The 21420-nt window shown below is 39.0% G+C and overlaps 1 pseudogene; it reads right to left on the bottom strand.

Annotated features, from left to right (window-relative positions):
- Positions 1–15697: 15697 nt before the first annotated feature.
- On the bottom strand, positions 15698–16622 carry LOC101391085 (olfactory receptor 7D4-like; annotated as a pseudogene).
- Between the last annotated feature and the right edge of the window lie 4798 nt (positions 16623–21420).

Here is a 21420-nt window from a genome sequence, read left to right as displayed (position 1 = left end):
TGTTTAAAGTTTCCAGCGTCTCAAGTGTTGAAGTCTCAGAGCTCCTCGTTATATAAATTGCTCTATTGACTTACTTCATTCCAAATATTTCAGCTCCCTTGGGGTGCAAAAATAAGAGAATGGAAATTTTTCATCCAACATTGTGTCTGTGCAAGTGGCAACAATGGGAAATGAATTTTTTTCATTCAAGGAGAAACTCTTCTTTCTTTGATTTGACTTAAAAATTACAAATTGTCCCCTAAGGAAAGTATAAATTCTACAAGAAGCAAATCCTGGAATCAACTTTCAGTGATGTTCCCTTGAAGAATCTTGGGAGATTTTATGACTCACTTGGTGTCCACAATGTCATGGAGCAAAGACATCTTTCTAAAGAAAAGCAGAGTGGCTAATAGTTTTGGTTTTGTTAAAAGGACTAACCAAGTGAGGACTGAAAAATATCCCTTGACATTTGCTGGTGACATGGAGGCCTTTGTTGATATTAGGGAGGGCTCCGTTTATTATCTCTAAATGGAGGGGCAGGGGCAGAAATAATCCAGGTAAGAGTGGGCTGAAGAGTGATTATTGGCTGAAAACTTCAGTGACAAATATAAAATCTTATATAAAAATTTTGTTAGAGAAAGGAAGATAAACTTAAAATGTAGTCTAACGAGAATAACAAATATGAGAAAGAGTTCAGAAATTTTTTATAATGGAAAGTAAGAGAAGAAATTTAACTTCAAAGAGGATGATCATATTTTTGCACAGGCACTTGAATACACAAGGGGAGTACATTGGAGTCTTCATAGATTTACACAGTATGTTGTGTACACTCTAAATAAAAGAATCATGTGTGCATGTATCTCGAATTTGAGAGAATACTTGAATCCCATAAATCAAGAGGTTGGAAGTAGAAACAGCTCCATCTGAAAATAAGCATCACTCCCATGCCCAGGCCACTTGGGGAGTTTTGCTTCAGGCCCTCCACCAAATCTGGCCTCTGCTGGTTTAGAAATTTGACTTCTAAAGAGCTAACACTTTCAGAGACACGGCTAAGCAAAGTCCCATTAAAATTCATGCTGTGCTGCTGCCTGGCACTTCCAGGTCCCATCAGGCCAAGAAGAGTGGAGTCACCATCCTGGCAGGTGTAATTGACCATGGTCATCCAATGCTCATTTGTGACCATGGCAATGGTTTGTCATGCACTGGTAACTGCCATGCTCAGTCAGTGGCTGGGCGCATCCCAGAAGCAACCTCAGTACAAATACAGTGGTGGAATGCGGATGGCTGTTGTTCAGTTATGCTCCCACAGCAAGAGATCTGAGTGGTGTTGAGCTTGAGTGAGGGCAAGAGCTTCCTTTAGCTGAGGGCAATTCTCAAAGAGGGCTGGAAAGGCTGAAGGCTGTCAGATCAAAGCTTGCACCACCCTGCAGCCCTGGAAGAATGAGCCACTTAATCCTGAAGGAGAGTCTGGGCAATACAGTGCTACTGTATTCACTAGAGCTCTATCGTTGGGACATTTGCATCAATTTTTCTGTTTGAAAAATAATTGACATATGACCATTATGTTATTTTTCAAGTGTACAACATAAAGAAGCAATATTTGTATATGCTGGGAAATTATCACCACAATAAGTCTATTTCTAACATCCATCCACATGTAATTATAACATTTTTTCTTGTGACTAGATCTTTTTAAAATCTACTCTCTTAGCAACTTTCAAATAGAGCTTAATACAGTATTATTAACTCCTAGTCAATGATTCTCTGTACATTACATCCAGTGAATTATTTCATAATAGAAATTTGTACGTTTTGGATCACACTTCACCCATTCTCCCTCCAATTCCCCTTGTGACCACCATTCTGTTCTAAGTGTACCGGTAATTTTGGTTTTTGTTTGTTTGTTTTTTGCTTTTAAGGCTGTCTCTGACCAGTATGTTAAAGAATAATACAGAATGGAGTCAATAATGTTCATCCCAGGAATGTAAGTAATATGCTTCAACTGTAGGAAATCTATTTTACCTTCATACTTATTGCATCCAAATACATCAAGTTAGAAAAGGTGCATCGTTTAAAAGGAATCAAAAATGTATTTTGATAATTTTAACAGCCACTATTGCCGAGAATGGTGGAAGGTATGTGTGTGTGTGTGGATGCAGCATCTTGAAATGGGAAAATAAGGATATATCTTTTCAAATGATAAATAATGTGCACTTTTCAATGGGAGATAATGTGCTTTTGAACAGGAAAGCATTCAGAAGTGACAATTAATGAACATGCAAGAATTGGTACTACGAACAGCAAGTATTTAATATTATTCTAATAATTCAAATACATGCATAAGATAAAAAAGAAAGGAGACATGTAAGCATTGTAAAGTAAAAGACAAATGTGTGATTATTTGCAATGATAAGATTTTCGGAGATTCTGAGGAGAGCCCTCAGATCTCCTGAGATATGCAGCCCCATGTGTGTCCCTTCATCATCCATTTCAGAAAAACAACAAATCCCCTAGGGCAAAGTTGTTTTCCAAATTTTAGCCATGCATAAGATCCCCTGGAAGGCTTACTAAACACAAGATGGCTGGGGAGCTGTCCCTAGAGTTTCCTGATTTAGTAGATCTGGGATGAAGGACAAGCATTCTGCATGTCCTGTCAAGCTCCCAAGTGATGCTAATGCTCCTGGTCTGGAGACATTTTTGAGGACACACTTGTTTGTGTCCCTTTCTACTCTGATCTAATAGGAAGATTTCCGCCACTGTTTATATCTCCTCCTGCACCCCACCGCAGCACTTTACTAGGATACACTGCTGGATCACTTTCCAGATTGCATCAGGGAAACCTGGGGAGCCCTGGTTCCTTCTCTCCTACAGTGACTTTTCTCCAGAAAGTACAGGGTTGATGATCCAGGGGGGAGTTCATAACCCATATCTCTTGGAGGCCCAAGTATAGTTTTGGCCTTGGGAAACAATGTGGAAACTCTCATTTAAAGTTTCCAGGGCATTGGGAGTTGAGGAATCCTCAGGCCTATTCATTAAATAAATTGTTCTATTTCCTTCTGCACTCCTTAAACTATTAAGCTCCCTTTTGGGAGTAGAAAGAGAGTAATAGAAACAAAACTTTCTGCCACTTCCCTTTCCTAAGAAGATAGCTGTGGAGAGGGATGAATTTTCTTTTATTCCAATTATTCTTTCCTTATCTGTTACTTTTAAAATTTGTGGTCCAACAAAATCATTCTCCCTGGAGATTAAAAAGTTCTTTCATCACTTCCTTCAAAGAAGTCTCCCCAAGGTTCATTAAGACATTGCCTTAATTCTTGCCTCCTCTTCACAGGATTTAATTTCAAAGTTAGGATTTCTCCCTCAGGCAATGTGTTAGTTACAGAGGAGCCCAATAGACATGCCCCTCAGAATCCCATTGTCACCAAAATGGGAAATTGCATGAGAAAGGTCCCTATTTCCAGAAGGAGAATGTAACCTATTGGTGATGTTTGCTACTGAAAGTATTTTTGAAGAATGGAGTATCAATGGAAATATCCATGTGAATTTATTGGAACTATCACAAGAGGTTACCGCAGACCTCAGGGAGAGCAAATGTGTGATGGAGGTAGAAAGACTCCAAGAATAATTGGTTGAAGAGACAGTGAACAGAGTGGAAATGAAGTAAGCAAAGGTATGGACCAAATTTCCTCCAAAATTTTGCAAAACAATACTCCACAAAGGGAGTATGAGTCTATAAGAGAGTTTCTATTTTCACTGAAAAGACATGAAAATCTATATAACATTCCCATGACATTGGAAATTATAACATTGCACATAGACATTGGAATATACAAGATACAGAAAGTATAAGAGAGTAGCATAATTTCCCAAAAAGTTAAGAATAGATGGGCTTCAATGTTCAGGATGGGAGATTTTTAAGAGGCAGTCATTAACAAAATACTCTATACAAATAATTATTAAATTACAATGGTGGCTAATGCTCTGATGGGTGTTATTGTGTCCAATGAGAGCATATACCCAGTGGGGTCCTATAACTGAGAACTGAAGGATCATGGGTAGGATTCAGGCAAGCATCAGCTTGTCTGTCTAGCTCCTCTCTCAACAGGAACTTCTCCCTCTTTCTGTACAGTTACTTGATTTATGCTGCTACACATCTATGCTGTGGAGACTGATGATCTCCAGACCAATACATTTGACCTCTGAGGTAATAGCACTAATGATGTGTTCTGTAGACCCCTCAACTCAGCCTTTCCAGATTAAACTAATGTTTTATACTCACTAAAATGTAGCTTTTCCTATTTCCCCTCTCTTTGAAAACCTACACCATCAAATCTGGCACCCATGAATTGTTTTACTCATGTTCTCAACTGGACTGATTTTGTCCCCTCTGTAACCATTGGTAACATCTGGAGACATTTATGGTTATCACAACTCAGCTCTTGCATGTAGCATGTAGACGCCAGGGATGTGTTAAGCATCATAAAGTACACAGAACAGCCCCTATGAGTAATAATACAGACCCAAATGTCAGTATAGTTGAGATTGATAATATTAAAAATATTATCTGGGGGCTGGCCTGGTTGCATAGTGGTTAAGTTTGATGTGCTGCCCTTTGGCAGCCGAGTTCTGAGGTTTGGATCCCAAGCACAGACCTATGGCACGCATCAGACCATGCAGTGGCAGCGACCCATGTACAAAATAGAGGAAGATTCGCACAGATGTTAGCTCAGGGCCAATCTTCTTCAAGCAAAACAAAACAAAGAAAAAGAGGAGATTTGGCAACATGTTAGCTCAGGGCCAATCTTCTTCATGAAAAGAAATATATATATATATATTTATAAGGGTAGCATAATATATATATAATATATATATAATCTAAAAAATCCCAACAATTCTCTCTTATTGTATAATGATATTGGATATATCAGAGAAATATCTTCAAGATGAAATAAAGTCATACATGTGAAGAAACAAGCACAGTCTTGATGCAGTAAACACTTGTTGTGACCAGTGTATGATTTTCATTCCATTACTTCTGAAGAAAAGAAATACACAACCAAATGAAGGAGAAGAACAAATCAAGATTTGAGGGGATAATTTTGGCTTAAACCACATCAGTGCTTCCAAATGATAAAGTTCTTTCAGTCTAAAGCTAGAAATCTTAAGAATGTTTTTCAAAAACACTTTGACAAGGCCAAATGAAACTCTTAATGGACAGTGTATAAGCAAGAAAAGTCAAAAGGAATTAATGAGGTAGTTGTTGAAGAGAGAAACTGATACAAAAATACAAATAAACAGAAAAGTCAGAAGACATTATGGGAATAGAAAAATCAGGATTTTTTTTTAGGGAGAGAAATGAAAAGCTGCAGACTTTAAATTAGCAATGTTTACCTTTGGGGCCCACAATGTCCACTATGATCTGAGGTAGAAGTGACCCTCATGGATGCAAGAGGTTGCTCTGCTGAAGAGCAACTTTCTAAAGGCCCTCTTCACATCTTTGTTCCTCTGGCATGTGTAGATGATGGGGGTTCAGCATGGGGTGACCACGGTGTACACCACTGAGGTGATTGAGCTCCTTTGGGAAGAATGGGTCACAGCAGAACTGAGGGGTAGATACCCATGCTTGTCCCAGATAGAACAAGAAGTGACCGCAGAGAGGTGAGATCTGCAGGTGGAAAACACTCTCATATTTTCCCCCTGTAGAGAGACATCCTCATTAAGGGAGGAAACAATCTGAGAAGTAAGAAGAAAGAATCCCAGTGAGAGGAGACACACACAGGAGAGGCCGTGGCCACATGCAAGGAGACATCAGCTTGATGAGTGGGTGTCAGAGAAGCACCTCAAGAACCGGAGCCAGTTCACAGAAGAAATGTGGAGTTTCAGTGCCTATACAGTGCAAGTCAGCTGCATCATCAGTAGAATATGAAACAAGGGAATCAGATCAAATGTAATAAACCAAGAACATCAGAACCAGAGAGAGGGTCCTGCCAAAAGCATGGGGTTCATGATGACCATGTAGTCGAGTTGGAGGGGCATTAGATGATGCCACAAACCAGTCATAGGCCCTCATGGTCTGAAGGAAACACAATCCATTCCAGCAAACCATATTTAAAAATATACCTGGAGTGACACAACCCATGTAGGAGATGTCGTTTGTACTGTGCCTGGATATTCCACTAGGCATCTTTGGAATGCTGGTGATGATGAAGTAGATATTGATAAAGGAAAGGAGTTGGAGAGGAGAGAAATACATGAGAGTGTGGAGGTAGGGAGTAAGAGATGATAGCCCAAGATGATGCAGGAGGTTCCCAAGCACTGGTGACTCAAGGCACATGGACAAGCTTAATACTCCAAAGATAAGGGCTTTGAAGCTCAGGATCCTCTGAGAAACCCAGGAGGTGGAATTCTGATATCTTCTAGTCTGGTTTCCGGCTTCCATTATCAGCCAGTATGTCTAACAGGAAGAAGGCAAATGCAGTGTTTCATTGTGTTCAATGAAACATCTCAGCACTGGCAACTGAGCTGTCAGCACCTCTTCATTTTCACTTTTTAGGCAGAAAAAACTTCACCCTCTCTTGAGTCTTTCCAATGACAGTGATTCCACCCAGTCAAGTGGGAGCCCCATTTCCATTTTACATGTGTGTAGTCATTCAAGAATTTCTTAAATTTAGCAAAAATATTCCTCTGTCTGTTTTAGTCTCCCTCACTGCCATTGGTTCCTAATTTCTCTATCTCAAATCTATGGACTTTTCTCACAGGAACCAACGCTCTGCATGTTCTCTTCCCTTTGAAGAATCTTGGGAGGTTTTATGGATGAAGCTTGACGTCTACAATGTCATGGGGGCAAGAGGTCCTTTCGGAATAAAAAGCAGAGTGGTTAATAATTTTGATTTTGTTGAAAGAGAACTAAACAAACGAGGACTGAAAAATATCCCTTGACATTTTTCTGGTGACATGAAGTCCTCTGTTGAATTATTAGGACAGGCTCCAATATCCAAAGAGAGGAGCATGATCAGAAATAATCCAGGTAGAGTGGGTTGAAGTGAATATTGAGGAAATATAGGTTGCAAATATAAATCATGAATAAAATTTGACAAGGAAGAAGAGGAAAGTGGTAAATCATAGCCTAAAGGGAGTATTAATTATGGAAGAGTTATTTTTTTAATGGTACATAAGGGAAGACATTTAACTTCAAAGAGAATGATCATATTTAGTGCAGGCATTAGAATTCACAGGAATGCTGACTACATATTTTACAAGATGCAGTGAACACTAAATTAATGACAATCATAATGTGCTATATCTCCAATTTGGAGAATAAATGGATTCAGAAATCAAGAGTTCAAGTAGAAGCAGCGCTGTCTAATATCACTCCCAGTGAGCCACTTGGAGATTTTTGTGTTTCATGTCTCCACACCTCTGGCCTCTGAAAGGTTAGGCGTCTTGACTCCTAAAGGGAAAACACTTCCAGAAGCATGGAAAAATCCTTTTGACTTCTGCTGACAGACACCTCAGGTCCCTCATGCCAAAAGAGAAGTCACTAACATGGCAGGGGTAACTGACCCTTGTCATCAATGTCGTGGTGCCACCGTGGGACTGGGCATGCACTGGTACCCTGCTGTGCTCAGTCAGGAGGCTGGGAGCAGCCCAGGGAGCAACCTCAGTGCAAATGCAGTGGTGGATGCAGATGACTGTCGGTCAACAGGAGATCTGAGTGGGGTGACCTTGAGTGAGGCATGTTCCTCAAACTAGGGGCAATTCTCAAAGAGGGCTGAGGGCTGTCAGATGGGTGCATTCTGTGCATCCAGAAGAATAAGCCCTTTATCCTGTAGGAGGATGTGGGCAACGCAGCACAGCATTCATTGGAATCCATTCCATGGGACGTTTAAATAGCCTTTTATTTTAATTGAGATATAATTCACATATAATCCTTTATTAGTTTCAGGTGGACAACATGTTTATTTGATATTTTTATATATTGGGAAATGATGACCATAATAAATTTAGTTAACTTCCCTCATGACAGCAAGTTAAAATTGTTTTTCTTGCAATGAGAGCTTTTAAGATCTACTCTTTTAGCAACCCATTCCTAGGCCCCTCTGGCATCTACCAACCTATTCTCTGAATCTGAGTTTGGTTTTTTGCTTGTTTGTTTTTAAAACTGACTTGATCAGTATGGTGAATAATAATACACCGTGAGTCAATAATGCTTATCCCAGGAATTGAAAATGATTCAACTTAGGCAAACTATTTATGTTCATTTGTTTCATAAATATAGCAAAACAAAAGCTGACAAGTTCAAGAGGAATCAAAATGTGTTTGATAATATTCAAAAGTCATTGCTGCAAATGGTGGTCTGTACGTGTGTGTGTGGAGGGCGCATATCTTCCAAATGATAAATAATATGGATATTTCAATGAGAGACAATGTTCAAATGAACCTGGAAGCATTAAGAAATGACAATTAATGACGTGCAAGAATTGCTGCTATGAATCATAAGTATTTATATTATTCTGATAATTCAGACTAATGCACAAGATAAAAAAAGGAGACAAAAGCATTATAGAGTAATAGACTAATGTATCATTAGTAGATAAGATTTTGGAGGTAGATAGTCCTCAGATCTCTGCATGCAGGCCCATGTGCATCCTTCATAATCAACTTCCAACAAATCCCCTAGGGCTGTTGTTTTCAAATTTTAGCCATGCATAAGATGCACCTGGATGGCCTATTAAACACAAATGGTTGGGCCTGACCCAAGAATTTCTGATTTAATAGATCTGGGATGAAGGACAAAAATTTGCACATCTAAGAAGCCCCCAGGGGATGCTGGTACTGCTGGTCTGGAGACTCTTGGAGAGACACTTGTTTGTGTTCCTAGTACTGTGGTCTACCAAAAGTTTTACCTTGACTTCTTACATCTCCCCTCCCACACCACACCCTCAGCATTTACAAGGATACACTATTTCTTTCAGATGACATCATGGAAACTCCTGGTGGCCCTGTCTCTTTCTCCTGCAGTGACTTTTTCCCAGAAAATAAAAAGAGATGCTCCAGTCAGGCAATTCATAACCCATAACTCTTGGAGGCCCCAGATGGTCTGCCTTGGGAACACTAAAAACTTATTCAAATTTTCCGGGACATTGGGGCCTGAATTCTCAGATCTCCTCATTCATAAATTGTTCTATTTTCATTCTATTCTTTAAACAATCAAGCACGCAGGTAGAAGGAGAATAATAGAAATAAAACTTTCTGCCACTTCCATTCCTGCAGAGAGAATGGATTTCTTTCTTTCAATTATTCCTTCTTATACATTGGAAAGAGTATTTTGCAGTCAACAAGATCATTCTCCTGTGGATTAAAAAATTTCTTTATCTTCCTTCAAAGAAGTCTCCCAGGGCTCCTTAAGGTACTGCCACGTTCTTACCTCCTCTTCACAGGATTTAACTTCAGAGCTAAGAGTTTCTCCCGAGGGATGTGTTAATGTTACATGGAGCTCAATAGACTCAGCCTTCAGAATCCCATTGTCACACAAAATGAAATGCATGTGAAAGGTTTCTATTTCCAGAAGGATAGTGAAGCTATTAGTGACGTTTCTGCTGAAAAATCAAGCATTTTGAAGAATGGAAATATCCTTAGAATTTATTGGGCACATGTGGTCACTGTAGACTTCAGGGAGAGCAAATGTAATGGAGGTAGAAAGACTCCAGGTGAGTTGGTTGAAGACAGAGCGAACAGAGTGGGAATGGAATTAATATGTATAGAACAAAATCTTCACAAGTTTGGAGTACTACCCAAAGGGGAGTATGGGTCTATAACAGAATTTCATTTTCATTGAAAGAAATGAGAATGTGGAACATTTCCATGACATTGGAGATTATAACATTGCCTGCAGACATTGGAATATACAGGATGAAGAAAAGGTCAGGGATAGCATAAGTTCTCCCCAAAGTTAGAAAGGGATAGATTTCAAAGTTTAGTTGAAAAGTTTTAAGAAGTAGTCATTAATAAAATAATTATACAAATAACTATTTAATTATCATGGTGGCTAATGTTGTGATAGATGGTATAGTGGCCAATGAGAATATACATCAGTTGGGGCATATAACTGAGAACTGAAGGTTCTGGTAGGGTTCAGCCAAGCATCAGCTTGTCTTTCTAACTCTTGACTCTCTCAACAGGAAATTCTCCCTCTTTCTGTATATTTACTTGACTTATACTGCTAATGGTGCAGACTGATCATCGCCAGGCCAATATATTTGACCTCTGAAATTATAGCAACAATGAGGTATTCTCTATGACCCTCACCTCAACCTTTCCAAGATTCAACTGATGTTTTGTGTTCCCTAAAATGTTGCTTTTCCTGTTATTTCCTTCTCTTTGAAAGCTAACACTATCAACTCTGGCACCCATGGAATTGTTCTACTCCAGTGGTTCCCAGTCAGGTTGATTTTGCCCCCTACAGCCCAGCTGGCAATGTCTGGAGACATTTCTGGTTATCACAACTCAGTGCTGGGATCTAGTGTGTAGAGGATAGGGATCTGATAAAACCTTACCATACACAGGACAGCCCCTCCATGACAAATAATTATATAGACCAAAAATGTCAATATTGTGTTGGGTTGAAATCCTGGTAAAGACTGCAGAGAACTAAAGTCAAAATTTTTATCTAAAAATCCTAACCATTCTTTATTATTTTATAATTATATTGACAATTTATCTGAAAAAAATCACAATATTTCTCCAATATTTTGTGCTACTTCATCTTCTTAATTGTGGTTAAATTTATATAACATTAATGTACCATTTTAGCCATTTTTGTGTAAATTTATGTACACTTGGCATTACATATATGTGGTTGAACAACCATGTCCAGCATCTATCTCTAGAATTTTTCCTTTTCCCAAACTGAAACTCTGCACCCCCCATTAAACGGTAACTCCCAAAGCCCCCTACCCCAGTTCCTTGCACCCACCATTCTACTCTTTGTCTGTACAAATTTCACTACTCTTCTTCCCTTATATAAGTGGAATCATATAACATTTACCCATTTGCAATATCTCAATTTTGACATTTCAAAACCTGAATTTCTGATGTCCCCTTTCCTTCCCAAATTTGCTCTACCCACAGCCCTCACTTTCTCAATGGATGCAATTACATTCTTTTAGTTGTTCAGGCTCCAAATTGTGGAGTCATTCTTGTCTCCTCTTTCTCTCACACCCATATCCTGACTAAGAACAAATCATGACCCAACAGACTGCTAGAATGATCTTTTAAAATCCTAAGTCAGGTCATGTTACTTGACTGCTCAGAACCCTGCAAAGACTCCCCATATCACTCAGAGTAAATGAAAGCAAAGAGTCCTTCAATGGCAGAGAGAGAGCCTTACATGATCAGATCCTGACACCTGTTCCTTTCTTTTACTGCCCCCCACCACTTTCTCTGCTCCAACCACGTTTCCCCAGACAACCTCCTAGCTCAGGGTCTCTGAATTAACCTCACTTTGTGCCTGGGGCACTCCTTTTCCCTACATATGCACTCACCTAAGTCATTCACTGTCTCACAAATGTAAGTTTCTCAATGAGATTTATTAAGATCATCCTTCATAACATGACAACCTGCACTCCCCACACTCCTGATCCTCTTTATCCTGCAGAGTTGAGCCTAAAATAATGACTGACACATAGTAAATACTCATTAAATATAGGTTTGATAAATTGAATAAACATATGTGGTTCTGAAGGCACTGCCAGTAACATTGTCTCTTGACCACAGATGACTGATGCAAGGTGGGAAGAGGAAGTAATTGTGTCAATTAGAATTCATTTCTGAGATTTTTTACACATGAGAAGCTAAAATAACCTAGTTCCTCTTTAAGTAGCGAAGCTATGAGGTGTGAGTTATAAGAGCTGTTGACTTCTGAATCTCTTTCCATGTGAGGGTAGCCAATCTGGGAAAATAAAGCTGATAACCTGAAAAGAAATCCTCACAGCATTCGAGCCTCTGTGCCCAGTGTCCAGCTGAGCCTCTGCTTGGCTATATTCAGATGAATCAGGAAATTCTCTTCTATCACTTGCCAACAAAGCAGACCTGTCTAGTGCAGCCTTGCCTTTACATAAGCCAGGACCATGAGATGATCTACCCAATGAAAATCAACAGGGAGTGTAGTCACAGACCTCCAACTTCTGAGTTCAAGGCCTTATCAATCAATTGTTGGCAAATTCTAACGCACATACATCTCCTACATTAAGCTGAATAACAGCCTCCCAAAGATGTCCATGTACTATTCTCTGGAATCTGTGAATGTGTTCCCTAAGACTTCCAAAGGCATATTGTAGGTCTAATTAAATTAAAGATCTTGAGATGGGAAAATTATCCTGAATTACCTGGGTGGGCTCCATGTAATCACAAGTGTCCTTAGAAGATGAAGATAGGAGTGCTGGAGAGAGAATGGAAGATGCTAAAATCTTTAGCAGTAACTAAAGCAGTATATCTTTTATATTGTTGACTTTGAAGTTGGAGGAAGGGACCACAAGTCAATGAATGCAGGGGTCTCTAAAATTTGGAAAAGGCAAAGAAGCATATTCTTCTCCAGAAGGTAAGCAGCTCTGTTTATACATTTTAGACTTCTGACCTCCAAATTGTAAGATAATATATTTGTGTCATTTTAAGCCACTAGACTTAAGTCAAGTTTCTTCCAAAATCTCTCCTTCTCATTGCTACTGGTGTAGGGTCCCCATCCTTTCTCTCCTGTACTACTTCCACAAACTTCCAATTGTTTCCTCTGCCTCCTATTTCTCCTACTAAGGGTAATTCTAAAGTCGTCATATTATACGTATGATTACAGCATGGCTCTGGTTCTCAAATGCTTATCAGATCCTTAGTACGTCAAATTAGACTCTCAATTGTCTGTCCTCCATCTGCATATCCAATCTTATTTCTAACATCTCAGCCATAAGCTCCATATAGCTTCCTGTTATGCCTCATTCTTGATTGTCTCTTGAATGTCACCCATACCTATACTCTAGTTAAATTTCTGCTCATTATTTTTTCCTCAACATTCAAATATATTCTTCAAATAGAAGTTTTTCCTGAATAGCAAATGTTGGCAAATGTGTGGGAACACTGGAACCTTCACGCATTCCTGGTGGGAATGTAAATTGGTGCAGCCACTTGGGAAAATAGTTTGGCAGTTTCTTAAAAATTTAAGGATAAATTTACCATATAGCCCAGTAATTGCACTCCAAGATATCTTGCCAAGAGAAATGAAAATGCATGTCTACACATAGACATGTGCACAAATATTCACACCAGCATTATTTATGATAACCCCAAACTGAGTATAACCAAATGTCCATCCGCTGGTTATTGGATAAGCAAAATGTGGTATTACATACAATAGAATAGTATTCTGCAATTAAAAAGGAACAAAATATTGATACATACTTCCATACGAATGAGCCACAAAAACATATGCTAAGTAGAAGCTAGATACAAAAAACCACATATTGTGTGATTCCGTTTATACAAAATATCTAGAAAAGACAAATTTATATGGACAGAAAGTGACAAGTGGTTTCCTACTAGGAGTGGGCATTAACTGTAATTGGGCACAAGGAAACTTTTTGAGGTGATAAACATATTCCAAAACTGGATTGCAGTAATGGTCACATAAATCTATAAATTTACTAAAATCATTGAATTTATATTATCAATGGGTTAATTACATGTATGTAAATTACACTTTAGTAAAAAAATTAAAAAACAAATGAATAAAGAGTTTTTCCTGGAATTACTCAAGGTGAGTTGAAACTTTCACCTTTATTTTCCACAGAATCTGTTACACACCACTTATATAATGCCCACCACTCTGTATTGCAATCGATTACATCTTTCTGGCCCCCTCTTCAATTTGTCCACAGTAGACAATAAATGTACATTGGATTAAACTTAATGGAATCAAAGTGACTTGAAGCCACATCAAGTAGGTCTTTCATCTCAACAAATTATAATTTTGAGCAATTTTGCAGTCTTTACTATGTCTCCAATAACTACTTTCCTTTTTTCTCTCTTAGGCTTCTAAATCCATTCATGATATGGGCTTGATACACAACAGTCTTGATCATCTATGCTAGTTTTGGTTCCCATAGAAGCAGACACTGAGCCAAGGATTCACATACAAGCGCTTTATTGGAAGGGGCAATAAACATGGATGGGAGAGAGGAGTAGTGGATACAGGGAAGAAAATACATCCAATAAAGATTGCATAAGATCAGCTACCACTATGACTGAGCAGAGTTTTCATCCTGTGGGGAAATTCTGGAAAGTGATCCAAAATGACAACCTCAGAATTATCTCAACTAAAGTGAATGACATGACATGGCAACCGCACACTCATCCTCAAAGGCTGTCTCTGATGCGGCATAATTCTCTGTCACTTCTAGGACCATATATCGGGCAAAATAGGTTCCAGCTGGTGCTGGCCATTGGCAGTCACGCAATGGAGATGGTGAGAAGATCCCCGGGAATGTGGGAGAATGTTGACAGCATCTATGAGTCCATCCTTCCCTGCAGACTCAACTCTACCAACATTCTTCTCAAATAGCGAGCTAAATTCTAAACACCTTCTGCACATGTGTAACTATGATTCTTGTGTTACCTCCAGATAGTGTCAGAAAAAAAAATTAAACGATGTAAAAAAACCCTTCTGATTCAATTGTATTCATTACTACATGTTTTAGGATTTGGGAGGGTCTAATTCAAAATTGTTATCATGGGATATAAACATGAAATAAAAAAAGGAAAGGGAGGAAGGAGGGTAGGAAGGAAGAAAGAGTGAAGGAAGGAATGAATAATGAATGGAAAGAAGGAAAGGGAAAAGGTAGGAATAAAAGAAGGAAAGGAAGAAAGGAAGGATGGATGGAGAGGAAGGAAGGAAAGAAACGATAGAAGGAAGAATGCAAAGAAGTATCACAAAGAATGAAGCAACCTCTCTGAGTTATTCTAGTTCGTATATTACTATGAATCATCTGAAAAAAAAAAAAAAAAAAAAAAACAGCTTTCGAATATAATTTCCTTCATTTGAATTGAAAAGCACATCACTGTTCTCCTAAAAGTAGGATAGCAAAGTCAGTGTCAGCTAACCAGGTCATGGTCCAACTCAATCTAAATTTCCTCTTTTGAAAAGTGGGGTGAATGAGAGAAAATATCTCAAAGAAACAGTTTCAAGATGAAGTAAAGTCAGACATGTGAAGAAACAAGCACAGTGCTGATGTGGTAAGCACTTGCTGTGGCTACTCTATCATTTTGAATCCATTTCTTCTGGAAGAAAACAAGTTCCCAACCAAATTAAGGTGAAGAACATCAACATTTGAAAGGATAATTTTGGGGGTACCATGTCAGCACTTGATATGATAAGTGGTTTAAATCTCAAGTTAGAAATCTTAAGAATTTCTCAAGAAAGCTAATCAAACATGGAACTTTCTGAACATCATATAAGCAATAAAACTCAAAAACAAATTACTGAGGAGGATGTTGAGGAGAAATTACTACAGAAAAATAAAAGTGAATACATGGGTGTTTTTGGAATTGATAAAATCAAGCATGTGTTTTAGGGGCGAGAAAGAACCAGGGGATTTAAATTCACAAAATTTGCCTTTGGGGCCAACCATATCCACTTACTTCTAAGGTCAGTGACCCATCATGGAGAAGAGTCTGCTCAGCTGAGGAGACTTTCCAAGGCCCCCTTCACATCCTTGTTCCTCAGGCTGTAGATGAAGGGGTTCAGCATGGGGGTGACCACAGTGTACATCACTGAGGCGATCGAGCTTCTGTGGGAAGAATGAGTCACAGCAGAACTGAGGTAGACCCCTAGGCCTGTCCCATAGAACAAGGAGACCACAGAAAGATGAGACCCACAGGTGGAAAATGCTTTATATTTTCCTCCTGCAGAGGAAATTCTCATTATAGAGGAGACAATCTGAGAGTAAGAGAAGAGGATTCCAGTGAAAGGAAAGACAACCACCACAGCAGTGAGCACATACATGATGATGTTATTGATGAGGGTGTCAGAGCAGGCCACCTTGAGGACCTGAGCCAGTTCACAGAAGAAATGTGGGATTTCAGTGCCTATACGGAAGGTCAGCCACCTCAACAGTAGAATATGAAGCAGGAGTCCCAGAAAATGATGAACCAAGACATCAGAACCAGGAGGACACAGAGGCGTGGGTTCATGATGACCATGTAGTGCAGAGGGTGGCAGATGGCAACAAACCGGTCATAGGCCATCACAGTCAGGAGGAAATTGTCCATTCCAGCAAAAATCATAAAAAAATAGACCTGAGTGAAGCATCCTATGTAGGAGATGTCTTTCCTCTGTGCCTGGATGTTCACACTAGCATCTTTGGGACGGTGGTGGAGATGAAGCAGATGTCCACAAAGGACAGATTGGAGAGGAAGAAGTACATGGGGGTGTGGAGGTGGGAGTCAGAGCTGATGGCCAAGATGATGAGTAGATTCCCAAACACGGTGACCAGGTACATTGACAAGAACACTCCAAAGAGCAGGGGCTGCAGTTCAGGATCCTCTGAGAGACCCAGGAGGAGAAATTCTGAGACTTTTGTGTGGTTTCCAGCTTCCATGGAGCTTGTGTGTAAGAAAGTAAAAGTGAAGTTCAATGAATATCCAGCTGGCACCTCTGCTAGTCAGCACCTCTTGATTCCACCTTTAGGTGGACAAACTTCACCTTCTGTTGAGTCTTTCCAATGACAGTTATTCACTCAGTCAAGTTGTAGCCCAGTTCCATTTTAAATGTAATTATTAACCTTTTAAAATTAAATTTTTCATTTCCTATTCACTGACTCAAATCATATTTAAGGCTATGGGCATAAACCAATTTCTTCTATGACATGACCCTTCCAATATGATTAAATGTATTTTCTTTGAAAAGCTCCATACTTCCTACATTCTAATGGCTCTGTACTGGTTATTAAAATGTGGACTCTATCTCCTAACAACCTTATTTCTTGAGTTGATGTTTCTTGTTGATGTCACAATTAACACTCAAGTGCTTTTTAATTTTATTTCTAAAAATGTGGTTACTATTATTACTTTCTTTGAGCTTTAGAAATGCTTCTGTGTACAGTAGGATCGCAATAAATGATAACTATTATTATCGGCATTAGTATGTTCCTTTTAAGACAACTATTTTTGGTAATTGTTTTTGATATTTTTGATAACTCTCCCAAAGTGCAGTATAGAGATGTAATTTAGAAAATGGGATCTGGAGTCAGACTTCCTAGAAGAGAATTTTGCTCTACCAAATTACTATTTGTGCAGCCTTGACAAATTTATTTAATCTCTCTTAGCTGCTGAGACCTCACCTCTACAACAGGAGTAGTAAATATTCCCTGCGTTGTAAGACTGATAAGTGAATTAAATGAGATGATGCAAGTATTTTTGCTGTGTGGTTCCTGTGACATACAGCGGACACTTGATAAATGTGAGCTTCTGTTCTGAATGTCACAATAAATCTGTCTTGAATGGCTATCATTTACCAAATTTCCTTTAAACTGGGGTAGCCATTAAGGATGGAATGCTGTTCATTATAAACACCACAGGTCTGTTACCCCCTTTGACCTCCATACAACACCTCTAATGAATGAAGATCCCTGTGGCTCCCTCTTTCAGAGACTGCCTGCCACGTGGGTTCTTTCAAGAAGAGAAAAAAGCATGTGAACTACATAGATAAGGAAAGGAGGAAAATGGCAAAATCATTAAAATAAAATCCAAGGCATGTTGGAGAGTGTGTGCTCATGTCTTCGTGCTCAGATGTAAGGATGTATTATATTAACTATCAGTTAGTTAATGGTAAAACAATGATAGAAGTGAAGAAAAATATACAAAGTTTGTATTAATCAAATCATCCTTAATAAATTAAAAGGCAAATTAAGATGTGAGTCAATGTTTACATTTTCCATAATAGAAAAAAATGTGTCATTTTTTTCCTTTTTATTCATTTATTTCCTTATATTTATTGCAGTAACATTGTTATTGCAGTAGCATTGGTTTATAACATTGTATAAATTTCAGGTGTACATCATTATACTTCCATTTCTGCATAGATGACATCATGTTCTCATGTTCACCACCAAAATAATAATAACAATCTATCACCACACATATGTGCCTAATTATCCCTTTCGCCCTCCTCCCTGCCCTGTTCCCCCTCTGGTAATCACCAATCAAAAATTTGTCATTAGTAATGCCTAGAGAATGCAGTTTATTAGAGAAAGAAAAAAATCATTAAGGAATGCTTTAGTTTGGGGAGGGGGCAGAAAAGACCTCTCTAAAATATGAATGACTGAGCTGTGAGATGAAGGATGAGCAACTGTTAACCAGGGGAAATAAAGAATGGGTGAGCATTCTGTGCTGAGAGAACAGAATTCACGGTTGCACTGTGGATCAGTGAGCTTTGGAAATGGAAAGGATTTGAGAGGCCAGCAATGGAGAACAGAGAGTGAGGGTCAGGAGGGCACGGGGGTGAGCCCACAAGTCCAGCACCCTGTACTATTCCTTGATGTGCCTCTCACATTTGGAGTTTTATGTTTATTTGTGGGTCAGAGGACATGATTGTTTTTGCTCACCATACTTACCCGGTATCTGACACAGAGTAGGTGCTCAACACATGCAAAAGTTAGATGTATAATAAAGATTTAGACCCAAAGCATCAACTATGACACAGAAAAGAAATCTTCAAGCTTATATATGCCTGATACGGACACTAAAATGAATAGTAAAATTAATTCAAATATATTCATATATATTTTAAGAGAATAATACATCATGAATAAATAATATCTATTCTATGAGTGGAATGCTGGTTTAAAACTGTGATGTTTGTTAACACAATTCATCGCAAAAATAGGTTAATGAAGAGAAATCATAATCATAATCACAAAAGAAAATGCATTTGAGAAAATGTAACAGCCATTGCTGTGGTTAGCAGCCTGGACAGAGTCTCTTGCCAAACGAGGAAACTAAGGATAGTTTCTTCACTCAGTAAAAAATGGTTGTTTTACAATTGTAGCCAACAGGATATTCCACATTAAACCACTAAAATATTTGTGTTAAATTCATGAACAGACCAAGGCAGTCTGTTCCAAATTCAATCACTCAATAGTCACCTGAACATTTAAAGAGATTTGTAAGATGAGAAAAGGAAATTGTGCTGAGTACTGAATGTCAGAAATAATTGTTTTGTTTGTCAATGATATAGTGGACACTAAAGTGGAACAAAAAAACAATCAGCATAAGAACTACTAAGTGCTCTCAGGAAGTTGAGTCTGCTGCAAAAGTAGTTAGGGAATACGATAGAAAAATACAATGATGAAAAAAATAGACAATACCTGGTGCACAATAGACCTCCAGTGAGTAGCTGGTGAGTAAATCATGGAACACAGGAAAACTAACAGGAGCCTACAACTATGGGAAAGAGTAGAGAAGAGGTGGAGAGTCTCCAGAAAATAACTTTTATCTGAAAGAAGCTCTAGATTCCATAAAGAATGAAAAGGAAACAGAACAAGAGCTGGAAAAGCATGGTTTCAGTAGAAACTAAAGTATCTTCAATGTAGAGAGACTTCACCTTCCTAGACTAAATAAATATGGGACTATCGCAGTCTCATTACTCAAGAGGGAATGCCCTGTACACACTTTCTCTCTTGTTTTCCTTCTTACTCCACCAGCCCTCACTGGGACACACTGACCCTCTCTGATGGTTATCACTGAAGCTTTCTGTTCTCTGAGGTCTGCCTTTGGGAAGCCCAATTGAGTTTTCACTAGGCAGGGACCAGAGAATTATAGGGCAAGGGCAACAGGGACATACTATTCTTGTCTCAAGGACTGAAGTCTCAGAGCTCCTCGTTAAATAAATTGTTCTACTGACTTTCCTCTTTCTAAGCACTTCAGTTCCCTTAAAGTACAAAGATAAAATAACTGAAAAATTTCAGCCCACTTTGTGTCTATATAGGCAACAGTGGGGGAAGAAGAAAGTATTTTCTCCATGGAGAAATTCTTCTTTCTTTGGTTTGACTTAAAAGTGACAAGGTGTCCCATAGGGAATATTTAATTTCCGTAAGAACCAAACCCAGGAACCGACTTTCTGTGATGTTCTTCCTTTGAAGAATCTTCAGAGCTTTTATGGATTACCTGATATCCATGGTGTCATGGAGGCCAAGAAGTCCTTTCTGAAGAAAAGCAGAGTGGTTAATAGTTTTCATTTTGTTGAAAAAGACTAATCAAATGAGGACAGAAAATACCCCTTGATGTTTGCTGTTGACATGGAAGCCTTTGTTGATATTAGGGAAGGCTCCATTTAATGCCACTTAGTAGAGGGGCAGGGGCAGAAATAATCCAGGTAGAGATGGTTGAAGAGTGAGTATTGAAGAAACATAGTGGCAAATATAAATCATATGTAAAGTTTGTCAGAGGAGAGGATGACAGTGGTAAAACATTGCCTAAAGAGAGTATGGAGTATGAGAGAGAGAAAAAAAATAATTTAAAGGAAGCTATAGGGAGATATTGAATTTCAAAGAGAATGATCCTATTTCATGCAGACATTTGAATACGCAGGAAATGCTGACTACACAAGTCAAAGGATGCAGTATACACTGTAAACCAATGACAATCATAGTGTGCTATATCTCCTGTTTAGGGAATACATGAGTCCCCAAATCAAATGTTGGAAGTGGAAGTAGCCTCGTCTAACAGCACTGCCAGTGAACCACTTGGGGGGTTTGTGCTTCAGGTCTCCACACTCCTGGCCTCTGCAGGTTTAGAGGTCTTGCTTCCTAAAGGGAAAACACTTCCAAGGACTTGGAAAAAGTCCCATTAAACTTCAAGCTATGGGGCGACCTGGCACTTCAGATCTTGCATGCCAAGAAGAGGAGTCACTGTCCTGGAAAGATAATTGACATGCTCATCAATGTCATTGTGTGATCATGGCAATGGGCCTGCAGTGGTACCCTGCTGTGCTCAGTCAGTGGCTGGGAGCAGCCCAGGAGCAATGTCAGTGCAAACACAGTGGTGGATGCAGATGGCTGTCAGTCAGTTATGCTCCCACAGCAAGAGATCTGAGTGGTGTGATCTTAAGTGTGGCAGGTCTCTTTAGCTGAGGGCAATTCTGAAAGAGTGCTGTGGGCTGGGGGCTGTCAGAAGGCTGCACCTCCAAACCAGAAAGAATAAGCCCTTAATCCTGAAGAAGGTCTGAGCAATGCAGCATAGCACTCACTAGAGTCCATCCCTTGGGACATGTGGATCAACATTTTAACATTACATTAGTTCTAGATGTACAACACAATTTTATAATACTTGTATGTGCTGGGAATTATCACCTCGATAATTCTAGCTAACATCCATCACCACAGGTGTTACAAATTTTTTCTT

The sequence above is a fragment of the Ceratotherium simum genome, chromosome 39 (assembly GCF_057802395.1).
Source record: "Ceratotherium simum simum isolate JZ-2026a chromosome 39, ASM5780239v1, whole genome shotgun sequence".
Lineage (NCBI taxonomy): Eukaryota > Metazoa > Chordata > Mammalia > Perissodactyla > Rhinocerotidae > Ceratotherium > Ceratotherium simum.
This window is presented reverse-complemented; position numbering and strand designations above follow the sequence as displayed.